This window comes from Protopterus annectens, chromosome 13.part0, assembly GCF_019279795.1.
Source record: "Protopterus annectens isolate FY-2018-M chromosome 13.part0, PAN1.0, whole genome shotgun sequence".
Lineage (NCBI taxonomy): Eukaryota > Metazoa > Chordata > Ceratodontiformes > Protopteridae > Protopterus > Protopterus annectens.
Window position 1 is genome coordinate 178,666,994 of NC_056747.1, and position 26,825 is coordinate 178,693,818.

Below are 26,825 nucleotides of genomic sequence, written 5' to 3' on the forward strand. Positions count from 1 at the left end.
ACTCCTTACCTGAGTCCACACAAGTTATGCAGCCCAACCCACCAGGCAAAGCACTGCATTCCTGCTTCTCCTCAAGACCATCTGTGCTTCTTTCCCCAGTTGATCTGTTTTAGACCTCCGTAACACAATGTGAACTGCCCCTGTACATATCAGTACATCTCTCCAAAGTAATGACTTCAACAGCTCTGAAACCAGAAATGCACCAAAATACATCCAGACATTTAAAGTAACCCACATAACATAATTAACTGGATCCCTCTCCACTAACACCAAACCCTTCAGTAAAACTTTTAAAGTCTGCCTCATTAACTGTCTATGCATATCCATATTCCCTCTAGCCACTCTATCTCATCCTCCCAACATACACCCCACTGTCCAAGAGTTTGTAAAGTGAAGCAACCCAGTCACCTGTGTAAAAATAATAATTGCCACCAGGTCCACCTTAACAGCTTGTACTGCCATACCTTGCCCCCAAAGTTGAGCCAAATAACGAACTAGCAACTCCTCCGACCAAACCCCCTCATCTTCGGGTATTTGCAAAATACATATATCAAAATCAAAAAGAGCCCTAGCATATGCTTTGCTGGTGGAAACTGGCCATGCCTGCTGCACCAACCTCATGATTACGTCAACCCAAGATGCCACACATCCTCGGGCAAGGCCATTGGTGCCTCCTCTGCCCCTGGAGCCAACTGTCAAAATCTGGAAAACTAAAATCGGGACAAACTGTCAGCAATCACATTCCGCACCCCAGCCACATGCATCCCTGTGAATGAAAAATTAATTATCAAACTCCACAAGACTAACTTACGTAAAACTAACAACAGCATTTCAGATCTAGCAGTCTTCTTCCTCAAAACCCAGACCACTGCAATGTTGTTTGAATGAAAAATTACTCTCTTTCCCTTCAGTTTCTCCTTCCAAACTACTGACACTACCCAAATTGGCATTAACTCCAAAAATGCAGCATCCCTTTTCCAGTCCTCCTTCCAATCCAAAGGCTTCTGAGCTGCAAACCATTCCCCTCTAAAAAATACCTCCATTCTGATGCCTCCCACTGTATCTGTAAACAATTGCAGCTCCTCCTGCCCAACGCAATCTGACTGCTAAAAGGAAACCCCATTAAACTGCTCCAAAAAAGATAACCAAAGACCCAAATCAGCCTGCACCCAATGGAGTTTACACTTCCCCCCTTTCAATAAAAAGGCCACTGACCTGCAAAAGGTATGCCCTGGATGAACAGCCCTACATGCAAAATTTAAAAGCCCTAAAAGTTCCATGACCATCCGAATGTGCATCTTAACCTTACACACTACTGCCTTGATCTTCTCTTTCAATCTGTCAATCTTATCAAAGGGCAAGCAAAACAGCCCATGTCCTGCATCCACTAACAGTGCCAAAAACTCCAAAGCTTTAGCCAGGCCTTCCAACTTATGCCGTGCCAATGGAACCCCTAACTTATCACACATTCCCATGAAGTTTAGTAGACCTTCATACACTCCCTCAAAGCCCTTCCCCACTAACAAAAAAATCATCCAAGTAATGTACAGCCCTCTGCATACCCACCCTCTGCTGCCATAGCCAGTGAAGGACAATGCTGAATTTCTCAAACGTAGCACAGCCTTCAGAGCAACACATGGGCATAGCCTTATCAAAATAAAATTTGCTCCCTGCTACCATTCCAAGTAAAGGCCACACCTCCTCTCTTATTGGCAGCAGACGAAAAGCAGATTCAATATCCACCTTCGTTAACCATGGATCCTTAAACCCCTGGATAACCGGTACTGCATCATCCAAAGATGCACAGCTGACTTTAGCATCCTCCCCTGAAATAAAATCATTCACTGAACTCCCAACGAGGTTTGACAAATGGTGATTTAACCTAAATTCACCATCCACTTTCTTTGGAACTAAACCCAGTGGGAAGACCTTGAAACTCTGAATTAAAACTCTGAAAGGGAGGGCTGTAAAAGGGCCCCAACAACCTACCCACCTGTTGCTCTTTCTCTACCAAATGCAGCAAAATATCCTCCCTACCCCTTATGGATCGCAAATTCCTACATACCACCCATCCCCACCACCCCTGATTTAATAGAAACCCTCCCTAGAAAAACCTTCAATTATCTCTTCTTTAATGGACGTACTTGGCAATTGCTGGAGCATACTCCATAATACCTCCACCTCAACGGGAGAATGTGACACCTACCCTTCCTCTAGCCCCCCCTAAAGGACACCCTGCCCCATAACCCTCAAAATGTGCCTAAACCCCTAGAATTATGAAACCCTTGGGAGGGGAAAAAGCCCCCTTCAGCTGAAATTCAACTTGAATTCATTGTATTACCCTCTCATCGCCCACAGTAAACCACTGAATAATTCACCCCACATTTCGAACAAGCATGCGAAAACTTACACTCAACCCATGAACAACTTCCTGCATTAAAAGCCCAACAAATTCCACCTTCTCCCCCTACCTTTCCCCCTCTAGCATTCCCAGCAAAACTATCCATCATAGTAGCCAGCCAAATATCTGGATGACGAACCTCCCAGTGAAGAGAGTGATCCACTGCTTTCTGCTTCCAAAACTTCTGGTCATATCATAACCAAGCATTCCCAGGCCTCAAATGCTGAGCCTCCCATACTGTAAGAAAGTAACCCAACAGAGGCAAAGCCAAGGATGTATCCTTCTCCAACAAAACTGCCATAGAGTAAAAAAGTCCTAATACGTAGTTATCCCTTGTCCTAGGTCACAACCTATCTACCCTCCTCCTACCTAACGCATCTAAGGTAGCCAACAGATATTTGCTGTTTGTCACCTCCAGCTCCACCAACTGATGAACCCCATCTGCATCTATTAGTTCAAAAGCATCAACATATTCCCCTTTCCAAATCTTCTCTTTAACTGTAGATGGAATGGGAGGGGTTAGAAAAAACACCACTGGCCGTTGCTCCAATGCCTGCGTAGCTAACCAGTCACCTGCTCATATGCCAAACTCAGAACCCACTTCCAAAAATGAAACCAGACTGCCAACTGACCCAATGGTGTCAGCCCCCAATGCTTCTTCTCCACTTATCTCCTGACTCCCCTGTGGATCCAACATAGTCCACCCTACATCCCCTAACCCATAACAAAGGGCACCCTCCAATGCCTCACCATCCTTCCCAACACATACCAAACCTGACCACCCTAATTGAACACCCACTGCCAGATCATTACCTGTTGCTCCATCTGAAGTCACTTCAGCCACTGATGAATCAGCTGCAGATACCTCTCTGGATAGTCGTTGCCTATTTCCACGAATCACTGACCTGGTCCTCACCCCCGAACATCATCTCTTTTGGTTGGCTTCCCCTGCCTGGTTGACTGCCCTGGAATTGGCATTGGGCACCTCTTTGAACAACTCTTCAGCCTGTGCCACAATGTCTTCCCACCATCACCGTAGACACTGCATGGTCACCATCTGTAAGAAAATAAAAAATCTCATTAAGACAGTGATGTCATAAGTATGTATGCCTATTAAGAGTGGAAGGAAACAGAGCAAACCACAGAGCAACATTTGAACTTTCCCATGCAACTACAAGTTGCCCAACCCCATATTTAACAAAAAAATAAATAAATGCCAACAAACAACCTACTTAAAACAATGACACAGAAATGGGCCTCACATAACAACCCATTAAAGCTGATTTGAACAAACCTGTGGTGGTTCTCATTCCCAGAAACATTGGTACAATTAATGTAAGCAACATAGGAAGCAATGAATGTAGTATAAATGGTGTTTAGTGCCATAAAGGGGGTCCCACTGCTTCTATCCCTCCCTCCTATTAAAAGCATTGGCATTTGACTGGCAAGGTAATAGTGCCCTACAAAATATCATCTCACTTAAAGTACTAGGCTAATTACCTAAGTGAGCCATTTTAAGCCTAGCCATTTTCCTTGGTGAGAAGCAAACCCTCGGACCTCTCCTTTGTGTGGACAGCACCTTAACTATTATGCCAATCTACACACCAGGTAATAAGAACAACAACATAAAAAATGCTCTCTTACTCAGCATCCAGTCCATCACTAACTAGCCAAACCAGCTTGAGAGAAAAAGTGCACTCACCTGACCTCACCTCATTGACAGCAAGCCTACAGAAATCCCAGGGAAGGACCAATGAGACCAAGATGTCTAAGGACAAAATCCGGTCAAATAACTGCTGTCCAGCCCCCCCGTCTGCCTCAGCCTCCCCTCCTTTACTCTCTTTGTCTTTTTTTTTTTTCATTTTAATGTAGCTTTACCCACACAGACCTTACAGATGTCCAGGTAGCGTGCTTACCAACCATTAAACAGGTCAACCACTCCCAGTCAAATTGTGCATGCTCCGCAAATCTTAAGCACAGCTGGTCCCAAGCCCGTGAACTGCACCAAGTCCTAACAATGGCCAACTCCTCACCATCCTTGAACCAAAATTCACATAAAAACATACTACACAAATGTCCATATCCCACCAGTGCTATACACACACACACACACACACACACACACACACACACACACACACGTGTGTGTGTGTGTGTGTGTGTGTGTGTGTGTGTGTGTATATATATATATATATATATATATATATATATATATATATATATATATATATATATATGCTCTGCTGATAGTAGCCTAACTAGCTGACTATTCTAGCTTTTCTCAAAAATGTAATGTACCTTAAAGGAAAACTCCAGTTAAAATGCAAATAATGCATACATTTTTCAGCATATCATGATAACTGATGCACTTATAATTCATAACAATTTCTCAGTTTCTTTTTATGTTTTAATTTCTTGTAGAATAAAATAGCCATCACTGTGGGCCACCATACTGGCATGACTTTGTTTTTCAGCCTTTTTTCAGGTTCTAGTTTGCAGTTTAATTTCCTATAGGGCCAGACACAAAAAGAGTTGCTGTCTGTGAAAAGTCTGCCCTGATTCCAAAGTACTTGCTCTCACTATAACTTACTTCTGTGTAAGCCCGATCTATAAACAGGCTTACTATGGGAAAAAGATTCCAAAACACATGCACTCATTGTAAGTAGTCACTCCCACTGAGTGCAAGACTTTTGGAATAAGGGCCAAGTATGACAGAACTTAGACAACATAAATGATTTTCCTCCATTTAGTTATAACAATAGTGTTTTGAGTCTTTGGCTTTTAGATGGTTAATGAAAGCAGTGCTACTGCTTACGTTTAAGTAAATTACTCTATTGTATGCTGTTTCTAAGCTAGTTAAGGCATTTCTTCAAGTGAGAAGTGAAAAAGTATGGTTTTGCAAGAGTTCAAGGAAGAAGTCCTATAAAAAATTCTAGACTGTTCCTCCCCAAGGCCTTTTTAGGTATGAAAGTTGCTAATTCTGCTTATTCATATGTGACTGACAGTTATTACTTCAAAATGTTTGCAGGTTTAATACTGTGCTTTAATTTTGCAGATAAATGTATAGAATTAATATTTTTCTTGCTTAAAAGGAGAATCCTTACCAGTCTGCTTATTTAAATTTGTAGCTCAATCCATCCTTCTTTCTACAAGGATTTCTTCAATATCTAACATTCTAGAAAAGTTATATTTTATTTTATTTTGCTTTTGACTACGGGGTTTGGTCAAAAAAAAACTTTTCAGCATAGGCTTGGGGAGAAAAGCTTCACCATATCACAAACATTTTTAAACAGACATTCAGTAATATACATGAACAGTCATTAAGTAATATATATTAACAATTACATATACATTTGCTAATTAGCTTGCATTCTTATGAAAATAGAGGCGACTATTACAGTGCAAAAGATACTTGTGCATTGGTAGATGTTGAACATTGAGCTTTTGAACAGGTGCATTAGTGTTTTGTTTGTTTTCAGATAAATAATAGATAATGTTACTAGTGCTTAGAAATTCAAAGAAGAGGAGGTGAGGAAAGGAAAGTAGATGAAGCAGAAAATGTTACTATTGTAGTTAAGTGGTGGGGTAAGTATTGTTGTCCCACAACGATGTATACTAGGCTCCATACTCCAACATATTCATCAATGACACTTACACTACTGCAGAAAAATGATACCCTAGTTCAATGCGCTGATGACTCAGTCCTAATCTGCTGTGCTACATCAATCTCTGAACCCCCAAGACCTTTCATAACAATCCTTCTTATTGATTGAAACATGGCTAAATAATTCACAACTACTTCTAAACCCTAAAAAAGTAAGTTACTGCTCTTGGGAAGACTTTTGCTTTGGACAGTTTCTGAACTGGCATAAAGGTCCATCCCTAAACTGCAGTTTTACTTAGCTATTTAGCATCAGTGAAGGATCAATACATCATAAGGCGCATGCCACTACTGTGAAATAAAGTAGGTGTTTTTGCCTACTGTGCTGCCAATACTATTTAGTTTAATAGTGTTTGTATCAGAAAGGTCTGCAAACACGCTGAGCCACCCTCCCCCACAGCCTGCTTTTCTTCATTTCCTTGCCAACTTTCCTGTCTGCCACTAGATGGCAGTATTAACTGAGAATAACTAGTTCGCCAACTGTTGTAGCTCCTGCAGCTGTTTCTCTTGGAGCGTGCCCTGCTAAACTAACTGTAGCTATTAACTGTTATGTATATATATTATTTCTTCTAACATAGCCTAACAGTTTAAATGCTGCTCTTACCTTCTAAGTTAAGGCAGTGACTACCTATAACTATGGCCATTGTTTTTTATAAGAACACTACACTTTCAACCTGCTTTTCTCTTGCCCTCACCTCTGTGCCGTTTTCCCTTTCACTCAGCATTGTCTCCCTGACCTACCTGTTTACTGACATAACTTATAGATTGTTTTTCTTTGTGCTTCTCCCAGCCGGGTCAACCCGCTCCTCACTACACTCGGGATCACTCCACTACCCTACCCTAGCCCCATTCCCACACATCCCTGCTTTCATTAGATTTATACTGTGTACACTCCTACCCCTCCACCTATTAGCCAATCCCCCTTACCCCACCAATAACCCTCCCCTCCAACCTACTATTGCCTCCCCCCAACCTACCTTTCCCCTCCTACTCTACTATTCCCTCCTTCTTTGAAACGACTTTACTTACAGTACTATCCCTTTCCCACTGTGCCTTATCCCTTCTCTGTTTATCACCTACTTCTCCTCTATGCTCGCTACTCAAATATAACACCTTCACTGCTACACTTAAACAGTCACCTTATAATTTGTTCAATATGTCGCCCCTTTACCGTACTATCCCCCTCCTCCTGCTATCACTGTCAACATCATACCATACATCACTGCATTACTCAACAACACCTACCGTCTCTCACAGCTACCACTCACTTATTAACCCTCCCACATTTGTCATCTCCCCATATCTATTTCCAATCTCTCCCTCCAACCTCTTTACGATAAAAACATACCATAATGTATCTCTTTCCACCTCTATAACACCTAGATCTTCCTGTACTCTAAACCTACTCTCCTCTGTATCTCTTTGCACCTCTATAACACCTAGATCTTCCTGTACCCTAAACCTACTCTCCTCTTTGCTTGGTTTCCTTGATACTCTACTCTTGGATGGTGACATCCACCCCAACCCAGGACCTACATCCTCTACCTCTCACAAGCAGTCATCCCTACCTCACCCCCTCAGAGGCTATCCCAGTTTCACTCTCCCTTACTTAAATCTCTAACTATTTTCTCTCTGAGTATCCAAACTATTGTTAACAAGATCACAGCTTTGTACCCTTGGATCTATCTAAACTCCCCTCATATCCTAACCCTCTCTGAAACCTGGGTAAAACCTCCTACCCCCAGGCTACAACATCTTTCATGCTGATAGAACAAACAAGAGAGGAGAAGGTGTAGCCATCCTCTACTCTGACCAACCTAATCTGTCCCCACTCTCAAATTCCATACCCAGTTTTGCTCCAGCTGCAATCCTTATTGTAAACTGTCATCTCAACCCTCACAAAAAAAAATGCCATTGTATCCATGTATATCTCCCCAGGTGACAACATTCCTGTTCTGGAAAACTTTCTCTCCTGGCTCACCCAACATGTTCCCTATGAAACCATTATACTTGGTGACGTCAACATTGATTGCGTTTTGCTCTCCTCCTCCTCTCCTACTCATAGCCTCGATCTGCTTGGATTCCACCAGCTCATATCTTGCCCTACCAGGACCAACAAAAACTCTACTACCAGTTCTATAATATATTGGATCCTTACTTCCGATCCCAGTCTCTATCATAGCCCTGGCATTCTTCCTAACTCTCTAAGTGACCATTGCCCTGTCTATATTACATTTCAAACATTAACTCAAAGAACACCATTACAAAGAATGTCGCAGTCTGACTCAATTTGATCCTGATAAGTTCAACTCTACACTATTCAGCATCAGTTGGACCTTCCTTCATAACCTCAACCTTAATGATGCTGTAACTACTTTCAACAAGATATTTCTTAATGTACTGAACTCTATGGCTCCATACAGAAAAATCAGAGTAAAATCAAACTGTGCCCCAGGCTCACTAAGCAAATACGTTCTATTATGCATCAGAGAGATGCTGCCTGGAAAACTTGGGTCAAAAATAAAACTCCCTTCCTATTCCAACATTACAAAGAACTTAGAAACTTGTGTAAAAACCTAGTCATTAAAGACAAAAAACATTCTTTAACTCCAACAAACGTTGCCCACACAAAAACTCCAAAAATTTTGGTCCACCATTAATAAAATCCTCTACCCCAGCAACCCTCCTACCCCCAACCCCTTCCCTCTCCATACTGCCACAGAGACTGCTGCTCTATTAAACAATCACTTCACAGAAACAATTCAAAAACTAACTCATCAAAGTCCCACTGCCTCTTCTTCCAATACTTTCTCCTTTCAACCTGTTCCCACTGCATTCATCAAAACCCAACTAAATAAACTCAAATCCATTCTCCCTCTGTCAACAAATTACCTCCACACTTCCTCAAAATCACTGCCAAATCTATTGCCTACCCTGTCTTTATTCTTATAAATTGCTTTATTACCGAAGCCCTTGTCCCTGACATATGGAAATCCTTTTTCACTATCCCTCTCCATAAAGGAGGATACTCCACTGACCCATACAACTATGATCCCATTGCTATACCCCCTTTCCATAATTCTTGAAAAATGTGTCCACACTCAACTACTCAAACACTTTCTGGATGACAATCTTCTAACTTCCACCAAGTATGGATTTAGACCCCACCACAGCACATCTACCACACTACTCTCATTCCCCCAAACAGTAGCAGAAGCCTGTAATAACAACTGACTAGTTTCCTGTCTATTCCTTGATCTTTCCAAGGCCTTTGATATGGTCTCTTACCCTGAAATGATATCTAAACTTTCTGATCTCCATCTCTCTACCCCCTCTATAAATTGGTTTCTCTAGTTACTTATCTAATAGACAACAATCTATATGCTGGCAGTCTGCCACCTCCCCATTTCTACCTGTCAACACTGGAATTCCCTAAGGCTCTATTTTGGGTCCCCTCTTGTCCAATATCTTCACTAACAGATTATACTCTGCTACTAACCTCTCTACACTCTTACAATATGTCAATGACTCAACCCTTATAGCCACCGTCCACAACATCTCAGAGCTCCTTGCTCTTACCCAAGACACCTTCACCTCCATCGAAACCTGGCTCACTGATAATTAACTAATATTAAATCCTATAAAACTAAACTGTTACTTTTCCTTCCTAAAACACTGGCACATCATAAATCTTCCTTCTCCCTTACCCCACTTAACAATGCTATCATCAGATTTGAACCCTTTACTAAATTACTTGCTGTTACTATCGATGATGAACTAAAATTTGACATACATATCAATTGTATAAAAAAAAACATCAAAAACGTGGTCTTCTGTACCGTAATCACTACCTACTCTCACCCTCCACCAAACCCTTCCTTGACATGTCTCTTCTCTTACTCTGTCTGCTGTATGCAGCTCTCATTCCTTACTAACCTTCAGTCATATATCCTCTCCAAACTAGAACAAGCATACAACAAAATAGCTAGATTTGCCTCCAATCTCCCCTGTAAATCCCACCACTGCTTCGCTCTCAAGTCTTTACAATGGCCTGAATTCCCAAAACAACTTCTTCCACAACTACATATTATGCACTGTTCTCTATAATCCCCACTTCCTGTCCCTCCATCTCTAATATTGTATCTCTCTCCCCTCTCTCCATTGTCAGCTTCGTACTTCTGACAAACATCTTCTGGACATCTACAAACCAATAAAAAGTATTTGAAAGTCCCTATATAAATTCTTTGTCGCACATACCTGGAATGCCCTTCCCCTCCACATAAGAAATATTCCACAGAAAGCACAATTAAAACTTCCTGTCCCTCCATCTCTAATATTGTAACAATACCTACAAAAGACCTGGCCCAGTCCTTGTCAAACTCCAGCATTTAATTCTACTGCTCTCTTCCGAATTTCTACACCCTTACTCTAAGCATATTTCTTTTTTCTATTTTATTTCTAATGATTTCATTACTGTATACCTACATCTTGTTCATGTAAATATTGTTGCATTTGGAGTTTATTGCTGTTACTGTACTTTAATTCTGCAACTAGATCACAACTATTACAAGTACTGGCTTTTATTTTTGATGCATAACTTCTTGATATTATACCATTGTAAATGCATCTCTTTTTGTAAAATTGTTACTTGTATCTGGAGCTTTTCTCTTCGTGTCTCCAATGAAAATGGCCCCTGGCTCAATTGGACCAACCCGGTTAACAAATGACAATAAAATAAGGCCTTCTTGAAGTCTGCAAAGAGCACCTCAGTTACAGGTTTTTATTCATACTGGTAAGATGGAATCCTTCAAATGAGGGGGCCATGTACACTTTGAATCCATTTCTAAAGCCAAGCTGTGCAAACAGAACAGGCCAGTTTTGTTTGTAAATTTAACACTCTTTTTCTCTATGAGACTTTAATTGTCTTGAAGTTAGAGATAGGCTGAATGACAGCGTGACTGGTGTAGTAGTGGTTCTCAAAATAGGGATTATAATATCCTTCCTCCAGTGGAACCAAACAATTAGATAAGAAAAAGATCAAATATGTGATGCTAAGGTTTACAAATAAAGCAGTCAAACATTTCCAGAAAAGATGAAGCAACTCTCAAGCAGATAAGTGTGGTGCCATCCATTTCAGGAAGAAGGTTTTCTACAGTTTTGGGAAAACTATTTAAAAAAGGGTACACATACTAACGTAATACTATCTGTATCCAAGGATGTGGGGCTGCAAAGAGGTGCAGACAGTAAGTTAAAGTAATAATTTAAGAAATAATTGCTGACTTTATCTGAAGTACTTGAAGTTCTAAAAATTCTGAGGTGGGATCCAGGAATAGGAATCTGTCTAATCTGAGAATTCTGTTAATTTGGATAGCATAGGTTTACTTAGTAGAAGAGCCTGCTTTTTTCAAATGTGAAAACTGGGGTAATCTATGTTGACCTGAAGATTAATTCAAGTAGGGTATCTGAATTTTAAATATGCTTTGTGTAGTTCACCTATATTGTTCACCAGGCCTTTCATTGTTTCCTAATAAAATCTTTAAATTTCATGGTTAACTAGAGATATCGACAACCAGAAACATCTCTAGTGGTCTAAGAAAATATACAGTCCTGAATATCAATCACTTCCTTGATGAATTATTTCAGGTCATATTCAGCATCACTAATGTTTAGGACTCTGCTATATTCTATGGCTGAGAGACCATAAAGGAGGCTTTATTCTTCAGAGGGAGAAATGGCATGTCCTGTGATGAGCAGTGCTTTAGACATAACCATTTTGGTCATCTTAGTCTAGATCATGAAATAACCAGTCCACCTGTTACTCCTGTCCTTATTTTCAGATGCCCCCCCGTTAACTCTCCCATTCCTTGCAGCAGTTACCCATTACCTCTCCCATTCCTTACACCAGTTTCCCATTAACTTTTTCATTCCTTATACCCATTTACTCTCCCATTCCATAAACCATTTATCCATTAACTCATTCCTTACACCAATTACACATTAACTCTCCCCTTCCTTACACCAGTTATACATTAACTCTCCCATTCCTTACACCAGTTACCCATTAATTCTCACATTCCTTAAATCTGTTACCCATTAACTTTCCCATTCCTTACACCAGTTATACATTAACTCTCCCATTCCTTACACCAGTTGCCCATTAATTCTCACATTCCTTATATCAGTTACCCACTAACTTTCCCATTCCTTACACCAGTTACCCATTAACTCTGCCATTCCTTATACTAGTTACCCATTAACTCTCTCATTCCATACACCAGTTATACAGTAACTCTCCTATTCCTTATACCAGTTAGTTACCCATTAACTCTCCCATTCCTTACACCAGTTACCCATTAACTCTCCCATTCCTTACACCAGTTACCCATTACTTCTCCCATTCCTTATACCAGTCACCCATTACTTCTCCCATTCCTTATACCAGTCACCCATTAACTCTCCCATTCCTTACACCAGTTGTACATTAACTCTCCCATTCCTTACACCAGTTGCCCATTAACTTTCCCATTCCTTACACCAGTTACCCGTTAACTCTCCCATTCCTTACACCAGTTGTACATTAACTTTCCCATTCCTTACACCAGTTACCTGTTAACTCTCCCATTCCTTACACCAGTTACCCGTTAACTCTCCCATTCCTTACACATCTCCAGATGCTTTAGCATCCCATATCACCCTGTTGGATGACTCCATTTCCTGGAAGGTTTTGTATTATTGAGTACTTTACTTTTTTGGACAACATTTTGAAGGGCATGTATCAGGAGACTGGCAAGCCTTCATCCACATCTAGCATGGTGTTTCCTGGTATAGCTCACCTCCACCATCTGATGGTCAAGCCGGCTAGATTCTTCAGTCGAACTCCAGTACATGCTTCCATCCATCTGACCTGGCCAAAGTGCATGTGCACTGCTGGGCAGGTCAGAGTCTAGATTTTACAACCTCTCAATCTGTTCATGAGCCAGTACCTGCCCCCAGTAGGTAGTATTCTTACAGATATTTCTAACCACTTGGAGCTACCCACTCGCCCTTCAGTTTCTATCCTTCAAGCAGGCTTCTTGGCATTTGCACCTGTTAGTAGAACCATGGATACTGTGATTGCAGTCAGGAAATCAATTGTTTTTGTGTCATGGAGATAGCTTTAGCCATTACTTTAACCATAACATGTGTGACTTCACTCATGTCTCTCCACAATGGTAACAATGGCTATGCATCTCTCCTGCCAGTCATCCAACCCAGACAAAGCTTTCTTCCACAGTGTATCTACTCTCGCCTGACTTGTCTTGACCACCTGGTAAGCCTACTCTTCCTGCTTGGTGAAGATGACTGCAGGGAATGGAATCCATCCCAATGAGATCATCAGAGCGGAAGCCCCCCCCCCAAAAAAAAAATTTAGCAGTTTAGGAGCATGGCAGAGAAATAAAAATGAACCCCAACCAATTTAACACCTGTCACAGCAGAGAAAAGATAGGGAAATCCTTGCCAGATCCCTGATAGTACAGCATACATTATCCCTCTTTGGATTACTAAACCATAAAAGGGAAGTCATGGACAGGCCTGCCAAGCTTGATAGATTTTTTTTCCTTTAGGTGTGGATCATCTCAACACCACATCTCTCAACCTATTAGAATAAAAAATCTGGACAAAACCATACATTATGGGGGGGACAAAGGACCAAAAATAGGGGCACTTTTTAAATATTGATCTCACACATTTAGAAAGTCGATAGAATAACAGGTTTTACATTAAAATGAAATTTCTGAAGTGTATAAAATCTGAAACACAAATGTCTATCATTATTTTCTGAGTTCAACCCTCAATGATTTAACAACAACTTGCCAGAAAAAAATTAAGAGAAACAGACCAAAAATCTGAAGGAAAAATCTGGACATTCTGCAAAAATCTGTACAGTTGAGAGGCATGCTCAACACCCACAGCTGTAAAACAACCATGAAATCATACAATCATATCAAAATCACAGGTGAGGTGATAGTGGAAGTGAAAGCTCAGGAGAAACAGGAGTGAGGATGAATACAGGGACTGCTGCACACAGCTGTATTATTCCAACTTCCAAGGACCTTGAGAAATTAGCTTAATTTCCTACACAGTCAAAATATTTAGCCTACCATGCCAGGATGAAACACCCCAAACAACTTTTTTTTTAGACTTCACTGTTATCATATTCCTTTGCTCTAAATGAGGAGAAAAGGATGGAAACTAGTCGACAAAGTCATCAGTAACTCATTAAAGCCAGGTGACACCTGTAGTTGTTTCTGCAGTTGCATTCTAATGACACCTCTAGGCATCAAGTATTGTTTATTCATATTTAAACTAATAATTTTAAAACGAAAGTATTAAAATATTTCATCTTAAAGCTTACACAATGGCAAACACAGATGTTGATATTTGATCACTGTCTAGTGCAGGTAAAGGGGTATTAATTATTGTTTATATATTTATTTATATTGGCACAAATCTGATGCTTTTCTAAATATCTTGAAAACAAACTAACAAAGTAAGAACAGCTTTCATGTGAATACTCTCAGCTGGATGAAAAAATGCTACTAACAGTCTATGTGTAACTTGAGTGGATGTTGAGGTATTGTAAGTTGTTTACTGAATATTACAAACTTTAATAGTTATTATGTTTACTATTACTTACAAAATCCAGTTTAAAACCTAAAACTTAAAAAATACAGGTACTATAAAAAATAGTTTTTGTTTGCTGATGTTTGCCATTTACACTTCTTTAGTAACACCTGTGGTTACAGACATATGTGCATTTGTTTGAAATATGAGGACATAATTTGATTGCATCAAAAAACCTTATGCTCATCCCATTGGAAGTTACGGTGCAAATTTCTGAGCTCCATTGGAGGGATGCAGTCTCTCTAAGGAGTGAAAACACTCAAGAATTGCACCAGGATGTTGGTGGAAAAAAATCAGACAGCCAGAGGCAAGACACTTCACTTCTGTTACAAGATTGTTGAGTCAAGAGACCTGTACAAGAAGTGAAGGACATAGACCATGGAACTTCACAATAAAGCCACCTCTGCCAGACAACTGCACAGAGATTCACTCATAAGGTATATTGATTGTGATGCCCCTGCACTGGCCCAGTAATCAAAGACCCTCAATCCTCACCACTGGCAACAGCTAGGGGACGTACACCCTGGGAGGATGACAAGTATACACACACACACACACACACACACACACACACACACACACACACACACACACACACACACACACACACAGTAAGGTACAAATTTCCTTAAGAGCACACAGAGACCACAGTCAATCTGGGGCTGGTTTCTCCTTCTTTCTTCAGATCCCCAATCAGACTCCCCACTGGCACAGGTATAGGGCTGAGATCTCAGTTGAGTGGTCAAGCCAAAACCTCCAGCACCCTCTCTGTCCAACCAGTGCTTCGTGTCCCAGTACAAGTAGCTGACACACACACTTTGAGATTTGATTTATATACAAATTTACACACACACCTGGAAAAGGCTGGCATAGGTTTACTAGCTATGTCCCCTTCTGCCCAGACTATAAGGTAGTTATCACTGCCACCAACCACTCTTATCAGCTACTATAGGCCCTTAACACAGGGTGTCCAATCATACTGTGTAATGTTACTAATAATCCAAATGGTAGTTTTGACCAAGCACCAGGCTATTAGGAGTGGCCTGTACAGTGTCACCAAATACATATGCAAGTACTTGAAGAGCTTAAATATGTCTCACAAATATCAGCCACAAAGATAGGTTTAAATATATTTAATAATAAATAATAAAAGAACAAGACTATACTCAGTCAATCAACACAGCAACTTCAGAGTTCAAAATCACAGGAAATATTTTAATACAACATTGCAGGACAGTCTCAAATAAATACAGAAAACATCTAAACTAATCTTTACTATATTCCTATCTATATCTAAATGAGATACTATACCCTAAATCTTACTTACAGAGCAAGGCAAGTACAGATGGTGATGATGAGTGGATGTTCTTGTTAGGTCCAAGACAAAATATAAAATGCTCAGTCTCTCTCTCTGCGAGAGTTCCCAATTTAATATCAAACATTACTGCTGGGCCAGCTTGGACGACATCACTCTTTGTCTCCTGACTTTAGTTCACAGGCTAAACAGAAACTTAACAGAATTTAACATCTCTGTGTGAGAAATACATATCTCTCAGATCTTTGCAGATCTTGGAAGTCATAAAACAATAAAATGCTTTTACATTTGAAACCTAGTAATTCTCTCCAAGACAATACAAAAAACGTCTAGCTCTAGACATTGTTTCTGCTACCGAACTGAAACTGAGAGATAACATCTTTTGTTTATGGTCCAACTATAAAGTAACTTAACCTCAACTATTCTTAAGATTTGCAGGTTAATCTTCTATGTTCCAGCAGGGTACACTGTGGATACATCTTAGCTCACTACATAACATACAGTTCTGTATAAATCATATCAATATTCACAAATGACATAGAATTATTTACACTGGCAGCGTGACACTGATCTGTTTAATCAGTAGACTAAAGATAGGGAAATCCTTGCCAGATCCCTGATAGTACAGCATACATTATCCCTCTTTGGATTACTAAACCATAAAAGGGAAGTCATGGACAGGCCTGCTAAACTTGATAGATTTTTTTTCCTTTTGGTGTGGATCATCTCAACACCACACCTCTCAACCTATTAGAATAAAAAATCTGGACAAAACCATACATTATGGGGGGGACAAAGGACCAAAAATAGGGGCACTTTTTAAATATTGTTCTTACACATTTAGAAAGTTGATAGAATAACCGGTTTTACATTAAAATGAAATTTCTGAAGGGTATGAAATCTGAAACACAAATGTCTATCATTATTTTCTGAGTTCAACCCTAAATGATTTAACAACAATTTGCCAGAAAAAAATTAAGAGAAACAGACCAAAAATCTGAAGGAAAATCTGGACATTCTGCAAAAATCTGTACAGTTGAGAGGTATGCTCAACACCCACAGCTGTAAAACAACCATGAAATCATATAATCATATCAAAATCACAGGTGAGGTGATAGTGGAAGTGAAAGCTCAGGAGAAGCAGGAGTGAGTATGAATACAGGGACTGCTGCACACAGCTGTATTATTCCAACTTCCATGGACCTTGAGAAATTAGCTTCATTTCCTACACAGTCAAAATATTTAGCCTGCCATGCCAGGATGAAACACCCCAAACAACTTTTTTTTTAGACTTCACTGTTATCATATTCCTTTGCTCTAAATGAGGAGAAAAGGATACAAACTAGTCAACAAAGTTGTCAGTAACTCATTAAAGCCAGGTGACACCTGTAGTTGTTTCTGCTGTTGCATCCTAATGACACCTCTAGGCATCAAGTATTGTTTATTCGTATTTATACTAATAATTTTAAAACTAAAGTATTAAAATATTTCATCTTAAAGCTTACACAATGGCAAACACAGATGTTGATATTTGATCACTGTCTAGTGCAGGTAAAGGGGTATTAATTATTGTTTATATATTTGTTTATATTGGCACAAATATGATGCTTTTCTAAATATCTTGAAAACAAACTAACAAAGTAAGAACAGCTTTCATGTGAATACTCTCAGCTGGATGAACAAAATGCTGCTAACAGTATATGTGTAACTTGAGTGGATGTTGAGGTATTGTAAGTTGTTTACTGAATATTACAAACTTTAATAGTTATTATGTTTACTATTACTTACAAAATCCAGTTTAAAACCTAGAACTTAAAAAATACTGGTACTATAAAAATAGTTTTTGCTGATGTTTGCCATTTACACTTCTTTAGTAACACCTGTGGTTACAGACATATGTGCATTTGTTTGAAATGTGAGGACATAATTTGATTGTATCAAAAAACATTATGCTCATCCCATTGGAAGTTATGGTGCAAATTTCTGAGCTCCATTGGAGGGATGTAGTTCATCTAGGGAGTGAAAACACTCAAGAATGGCACCAGGATATTGGTGTAAAAAAATCAGACAGCCAGAGGCAAGACACTTCACTTCTGGTACAAGATTGTTGAGTTAAGAGACCTGTACAAGAAGTGAAGGACATAGACCATGGAACTTCACAATAAAGCCACCTCTGCCAGACAACTGCACAGAGATCCACTCATAAGGTATACTGATTGTGATGCCCCTGCACTGGCCCAGTAATCAAAGACCCTCAATCCTCACCACTGGCAACAGCTAGGGGACGTACACCCTGGGAGGATGACAAGTACATGCACACACACACACACACACACACACACACACACACACACACACACACACACACACACACACACACACACACACTAAGGTACAATTTTCCTTAAGAGCACACAGAGACCACAGTCAGTCTGGGGCTGGTTTCTCCTTCTTTCTTCAGAGCCCCAATCAGACTCCCCACTGACACAGGTATAGGGCTGAGATCTCAGTTGAGTGGTCAAGCCAAAACCTCCAGCACCCTCTCTGTCCAACCAGTGCTTCGTGTCCCAACACAAGTAGCTGACACACACACTTTGAGATTTAATTTATATACAAACATACACACACATCTGGAAAAGGCTGGCATAGGTTTACTAGCTATGTCCCCTTCTGCCCAGACTATAAGGTAGTTATCACCACCACCAACCACCCTTATCAGCTACTATAGGCCCTTAACAAAGGGTGTCCAATCATACTGTGTAATGTTACTAATAATCCAAATGGTAGTTTTGACCAAGCACCAGGCTATTAGGAGTGGCCTGTACAGTGTCACCAAATACATATGCAAGTACTTTAAGAGCTTAAATATGTCTCACAAATATCAGCCACAAAGATAGGTTTAAATATATTTAATAATAAATAGTAAAAGAACAAGACTATACTCAGTCAATCAACACAGCAACTTCAGAGTTCAAAATCACAGGAAATATTTTAATACAACATTGCAGGACAGTCTCAAATAAATACAGAAAACATCTAAACTAATCTTTACTATATTCCTATCTATATCTAAAAGAGATACTATACCCTAAATCTTACTTACAGAGCAAGGCAAGTGCAGATGGTGATGATGAGTGGATGTTCTTGCTAGGTCCAAGACAAATATAAAATGCCCAGTCTCTCTCTCTCTGCGAGAGTTCCCAATTTAATATCAAACATTACTGCTGGGCCAGCTTGGACGACATCACTCTTAGTCACCTGACTTTAGTTCACAGGCTAAACAGAAACTTAACAGAATTTAACATCTCTGTGTGAGAAATACACATCTCTCAGATCTTTGCAGATCTTGGAAGTCATAAAACAATAAAATGCTTTTACATTTTGAAACCTAGTAATTCTCTCCAAGACAATACAAAAAACATCTAGCTCTAGACATTGTTTCTGCTACCGAACTGAAACTGAGAGATAACATCTTTTGTTTATGGTCCAGCTATAAAGTAACTTAACCTCAACTATTCTTAAGATTTGCAGGTTAATCTTCTATGTTCCAGCAGGGTACACTGTGGATACATCTCAGCTCAGTACATAACATACAGTTCTGTATAAATCATATCAATATTCACAAATGACATAGAATTATTTACTCTGGCAGCGTGACACTGATCAGTTTAATCGGTACACTTAAGGCAGTGTCTGCATGTGGGACCTTCAGTTTAATCAGTACACTAAAGGCAATGTCTGCATGTGAGTCCTACAGTTTAATCAGTACACTAAAGGCAGTGTCTGCATGTGGGACCTCAGGACTCATTCCACAGTAATTTGGTTCTAGTCTCAAAGTCCTAGAAACCAGAACTTGGCCCTTCTGTGATCAGGTAACAGGAAGAGGGGAATTACCACCATTAATGTTAAAAGTATACTGTCTACCCAGAGCAATCATTAATACAAAGCTTAGATGATGTAACAATCCAGTGAAAGTTTACAATTTATCTCCACAGTGACAATACACCATGACGGAAAGAAACAGAGAGCCATTTTTCACGGTCAGAAGAGGTCATATCAGTTATGCTTTCAGCTTGAAAACTGGTTTCACCTAATGGGCATGACAGTATCCCAGCACAAACCATGTCATGGCTTTGCATCAGTCCCTATAAAGAAGAATCAGCAGCCTTATTAGCAACAGTTTTACTTCTTGCTTTGTTTAATAAGCTGTTGTTTACTAAAAAATAGTAATCAGAAACACCTATGTTGAAACTAAAACACTCAACAGGGAATAGCACCCCTAATGAGGTATACATAACACCAAATGTTAGACTGAGACGGGCCTCAAACACAGATATAAAATGGTACACAGGTAAGTTAATAGAGGTACAGAGCACTTCCATCTAAAAACATCTATAATATACTGAGCTCTATTGATATAGAAGTCCATAATATACTGTGCTCCATTGGTACAGAAGTCCATAATATACTGTGCTCCATTGATGCAGAAGTCCATAATATACTGTGCTCCATTGATACAGAAGTCCATAATATACTCTGGTCCATTGGTACAGAAGTTCATAATATACTGTGATCCACTGGTTCAGAAGTCCATAATATACTGTGATCCATTGGTACAGAAGTCCATAATATACTGGGGTCCATTGGTACAGAAGTCCATAATATACTGGGGTCCATTGGTACAGAAGTCCATAATATACTGTGATCCATTGGTACAGAAGTCCATAATATACTCTGCTCCTTTGGTACAGAAATCCATAATATACTGTGATCCACTGGTTCAGAAGTCCATAATATACTGTGATCCACTGGTACAAAAGTCCATAATATACTGTGATCCACTGGTTCAGAAGTCCATAATATACTGTGATCCACTGGTTCAGAAGTCCATAATATACTGTGGTCCATTGGTACAGAAGTCCATAATATACTGTGCTCCATTGATGCAGAAGTCCATAATATACTGTGCTCCCTTGATACAGAAGTCCATAATATACTCTGGTCCATTGGTACAGAAGTTCATAATATACTGTGATCCACTGGTTCAGAAGTCCATAATATACTGTGATCCATTGGTACAGAAGTCCATAATATACTGTGATCCATTACAGAAGTCCATAATATACTCTGCTCCTTTGGTACAGAAATCCATAATATACTGTGATCCACTGGTTCAGAAGTCCATAATATACTGTGATCCACTGGTACAAAAGTCAATAATATACTGTGATCCACTGGTTCAGAAGTCCATAATATACTGTGATCCACTGGTTCAGAAGTCCATAATATACTGTGGTCCATTGGTACAGAAGTCCATAATATACTGTGATCCATTGGTATAGAAGTCCATAATATACTGTGCTCCATTGACACAGAAGTCCATATGTGATTCACTGATACAGAGGTCCATAATATACTGTGATTCACTGGTTCAGAAGTCCATAATATACTGTGATCCACTGGTTCAGAAGTCTATAATATACTGTGCTCCACTAATGCAGAAGTCCATATACAGTGTTGTTTTGGTACAGAAGTCCATAATATACTGTGATCCATTGATACAGAACTCCATAATATACTATGCTCATTTTGGTACAGCAGTCCATAATATACTGTGATTCATTGATGCAGAAGTCCATATAACGTGCTCCATTGATACAGAAGTCCATAATATACGGTGCCCCTTTGTTACAGAAGTCCATAATATACTGTGATCCACTGGTTCAATAGTCCATAATATACTGTGCTCCTTTGGTACAGAAGTCCATAATATACTGTGATCCACTGGTTCAGAACTCCATAATATACTGTGATCCACTGGTTCAATAGTCCATAATATACTGTGCTCCTTTGGTACAGAAATCCATAATATACTGTGATCCACTGGTTCAGAAGTCCATAATATAATGTGCTCCTTTCGTACAGAAGTCCATAATATACTGTGCGCCTTTGGTACAGAAGTCCATAATATACTGTGATCCACTGGTTCAGAAGTCCATAATATACTGTGCTCCATTAACACAGAAGTCCATATGTGATCCACTGATACAGAAGTCCATAATATACTGTGATCCATTGGTTCAGAAGTCCATAATATACTGTGATCCACTGGTTCAGAAGTCTATAATATACTGTGCTCCACTAATACAGAGGTCCATAATATACTGTACTCATTTGGTTCAGAAGTCCATAACATACTGTGCTCCACTGATACAGAAGGCCATAATATACTGTACTCCTTTGGTACAGAAATCCATAATATACTGTGATCCACTGGCTCAGAGGTCCATAATATACTGTGATCCACTGGTTCAGAAGTCCATAATATACTGTGCTCCTTTGGTACAGAAGTCTATAATATACTGTGATCCACTGGTCCAGAAGCCCATAATACTGTGATCCACTGGTTCAGAAGTCCATAATATATTGTGATCCTTTGGTACAGAAGTCCATAATATACTGTGATCCACTGGTTCAGAAGTCCATAATATACTGTGCTCCTTTGGTACAGAAGTCCATAATATGCTGTGATCCACTGGTTCAGAAGTCCATAATATACTGTACTCCTTTGGTACAGAAGTCCATAATATACTGTGGTCCATTGATACAGAAGTGCATAATATACTGTGATCCACTGGTTCAGAAGTCCATAATATACTGTGATCCACTGACACAGAAGTCCATAATATACTGTGCTCCTTTTGGTACAGAAGTCCATTATATACTGTGATCCACTGGTTCAGAAGTCCATAATATACTGTGCTCCATTGATGCCATGAGCTCAAACAGCAGTACTCGTATAAAAGAAGCAAAGGCAGAAAGGCCACCACAAAGACAAATGAAACTCCAAGTGTTATGTTACTGACTGTCAGACCCCGCAAGTAACTTTCCTAAACAAGAAAACAAAAGCATAATGGTGCTGGAGATGACCTTAAAAAGCCCCAGACAGTTTACTTAGGACAACAGTGCTGACACTCATGGAAGTTGGACAACGGCAGGAGATGCAATAGTCCACTGCAGTGCTCAACAGTTCCAAGTACTCCAGAGGAAACACTTAGTAGGTCAATTGCAGGGGAAGACAGCACCTGAAATGCTGTAATCAAAATCCCCAAAACATCAATACCTAGCACATGCAACGTAAGCTCAGTGTGGGAGATTCAGACAAAAGTTCACCCCATTCCTTCCACTGAAGAGGAACTCAGAATGTAAAGGAAATGTCTTGCACTTAGTCATGCTCACTTGGAAAAGGATGCAGAAATAAGTCAGAGAAAATATACCATTTTTTTAAAATGTATCTCTAAGAATAGGTAAAGCAAGGATTCTACTGGAGATTTTGAAAAAGGTCACTCTACACCCAGTGCAGGAGTGGAAATCTAGAACAGCTACAGACTTTCTTGTACTACCTGATGGCAGGAAAATGGAAAAGTATGCACCTGTTTCAGATGATTAACATAGTCAGAACTAAACTGCAAAGCATAGCCTGTTCATGCTAAAATAGTTAAAACAAGAAATGCAGCAACTTAGCTTGCATTAGTGGCATACAGGCATAAAGCTTGAACTAAGGCTAAGGTCACCTGAGTTCGATTAATGGCATGCAGGCATAAAGCTCTGACTAAGGCTAAGGTCACCTGAGGTCGATTAGTGGCTTGGGCACTTGATTATGAAAACAAGGAGGAGGACAGTGTCCACCCTGTGGAGGTGGGGTGGTGGTTCCAGGCAGCTTGCACCACTGCTCTGCTAATGGGTGAAGGCATGTCAGGATGTTGGGAGTGAGAATGGAAAGTCATGGATATGACAGCTGAAGATAGTGATGGTAGCCACATTTGGTGTATGCAAGGAGCATATGTGCATGGCCTGAGGGGCATAGGTGACCCTTATGGTGACACAAGTGCTCATGTCACATAAAAACGGCCTGATTTACAGAACGCCATCAAGGGCTCAAGTAGCCCTAATTACTGTCTATATGATGCCCTGCCAGCTCCACCATAGTGAATATGAGGACTGCCCACCACCAATGAACAAATGGGCATCCAGCAAGGGAGTCTTTATGTTTGGGAAGCATCAGAGGAAGTACACAAAAAATGGTAATTTAACCTGCCAGAGAATACAGAGCTGTACACAAATAACATACAGAAGAGAGAAACTGTCAGTAAGGACCATGCCGGATATTAAGAGGAATACAGCAGTCCATTGCAAAAACTATAGTGAGCCTTCTCTTCTTTTCTACTCACTTTCTATTCTGTCCACAATCCACAGAAAAGACCCTGCCTGTTAGGACAATTCAGACTGTTGGGATGAGAAGCCCCCCTCATATCTTCTTACTGCTCTGTTCCTCAGAGTCGGTATGGTGTCTGTCCCACCTATGAAGGAGAATAGCCTTCCCAGGTAGCTTAAAGGCAAACAAGGAGGGAACATACTACTGGAGAAGAAAGTTTTGGCCAGGTTTCTTGCCGGAAAGATGACGATTTTACCCAACAGTTTTTATTACAGACAAATGCCAGCATTAACCTTCAACCTTTCAAAACCCATACCTCATCCTCTACCAAGATGAGGTTATAAAGATCTATCAGTGGTTCACAGAGCACCCCTACTAACTTGTTAACACCACAGAAAGTAACTCATCCATACCACATGCCTTGTCTTTTCAAACACCCGTAAATCCCTTCACTTCTTTTCTTCCATTCTCACTTTCCATTTTGTCCCAACCCATGCCTGCTTTAGCCATACTTGTACGCCACCTTGTCATTTATGTGGAAATACAGAACAGAAGAATTTATTCATACGTACTGAGTATTCCTTAGCCTTCCAAAGTGCTCTCTCCTTTTCCAGTACTCTCCTAATAATTTATTTTACGTTCTACACTACAGCTGAAAGTTTTCTTTTGCACATCTTTCTTCTGTTTACCTGTGCCTACCTGTACAGGGTCTATGTTAAATCTTCGAACATCCAAAATGTCGAACATTACATGGTCGAGACCAAATGTTCTACATTTGGATGTTCGAACATCAAATAAAAAAAAAAAATTAAAACAGTAAAAAACACTTTAACAGTGTAGGCAAGCCTCCCCTGCACCCCCACACCCCCCCCTACTTAAATATACCAACTCCCAGACTGCACTTCAGTGCATTTGATCTCATCTTTTTATCTTGTTTTCACAACCTTTATTTTGTTTCCTTTTGCTATGCTTCAGCTGTTTTGAAGATGCCATTTGCACCTACCATTTTGTAATACATTTCAAATATTGTTGTCTTCATTTCTATTTCTCATGACTTTCTTTTAGACTGTACAAGATTAATATTATATATAGTGAGTAATTGCTTGTTTATGTAAAGCTTTCGTCTTTCCACTACACTAGAATGAGTAGTCCTTTGTTCAAATCAGCTACTGTAAACATTGACTGCAATGAAGTAAATATGGGAAAAGGGCAGTACAGTCTGGTTTTGGCATTTTACCTTGTCCAGACTGACTACTAGTTTATTTTAGCATAGTAATTATGTTTGCTTTAGTTTTGTTTATTTTGTAAACAAAGCATTTGATAAGCGTTTCAGCATAAGAACTGTATCACAAACAGGAGAATAGCACAATGGAAGTGTTTATTAGATGGTAAGTAAACAATTGTCTAAGCAGACATTTTCAAGAGTAGAACTGCTGCAAGCTAGTACATACGTACATAAAATATAATGGAAAATGCAACAACCTGTAAATGGCAGTTTTAGAGAATATATAACACATTTACAATAAAGTGTACTTAAATTCTACAATTCCTTATGCAGCTTTAAAGCAATAACACTCCTAAAGGCCTTGCCCATTGGCAGATGGTGTAGCTTACTCAATGTTTTTTTAGTGATCTTTGAACACGCTTTTTGTTCTAGTCCCACATCCTTCACTTGTACATGGTATGATTCCAAGTAGGTCTGCTAACCAAGCCAATCTGTAGTAGTTTTGAAAAACAGGAGCTTTACCCAATTACAAAAGGCTTAATAAAGGGTTAAAATGTCTTGATAAGTTATTTGTAAAGTGTAAACTATGAAAAAGAAGTAAAACCACCAAAGGCCACATCTGTAGTGTTTCAGAAGGTGTGTAGAAGCCATGTGACCTGAGTCAGATCTGATTATGTTTCTAACTATTGTACAGGGGTCTGATGGTTAGTTATCTAAGCCAGTTACAAATGATGGTCTAATGACTCTGCACTCCCTGTTATGGGAACAGAACAGAAGTATATCACCCTGCAGTGGTGGCATAATACGTGGATTTAACTGCTCTGCCAGTACTTTGTGGTATGTGATGGTGGCATGTGAATAATTATTTATTTATTACTTGTGTAGACTAAGTCAAAGTCTGAGACAATCCTGCCCCAGAAACAACAAAGGATGTTTCTTTCAAAAAGCTATAGAAATTAAAGGCACTGGTCCTAATGCTGGAAGCTAAAGTCCAATGGTTTAGTGGAAAAATGCATAACTGTTTCATTTATTAGGACAAAGGAGTAAGCCATTAAAATGCAAGAAGTGCAGCCAGGACTGAAAAGTTTATTGGTGACCACATTCCAAAATCATGCAGGTTTGGGTTCCGAGACTGAAGTGGGCAACAGACAGACCATATATTCCTCCAAATAGCAACATTTTCTAGAAATGAAGTCTTCATAAGTAGAAGGATTTCCTTCCTTCTATCACCCAGAATTGCAAATGTTGTTTTTGTTTTTTTTCTTCTTCTTTTTTTTGTTAATCAAAATATGTTGAAGTGGCACTCCATTTGTAGAAATTCTTAAATGTGGTTTGTGTTTCCAG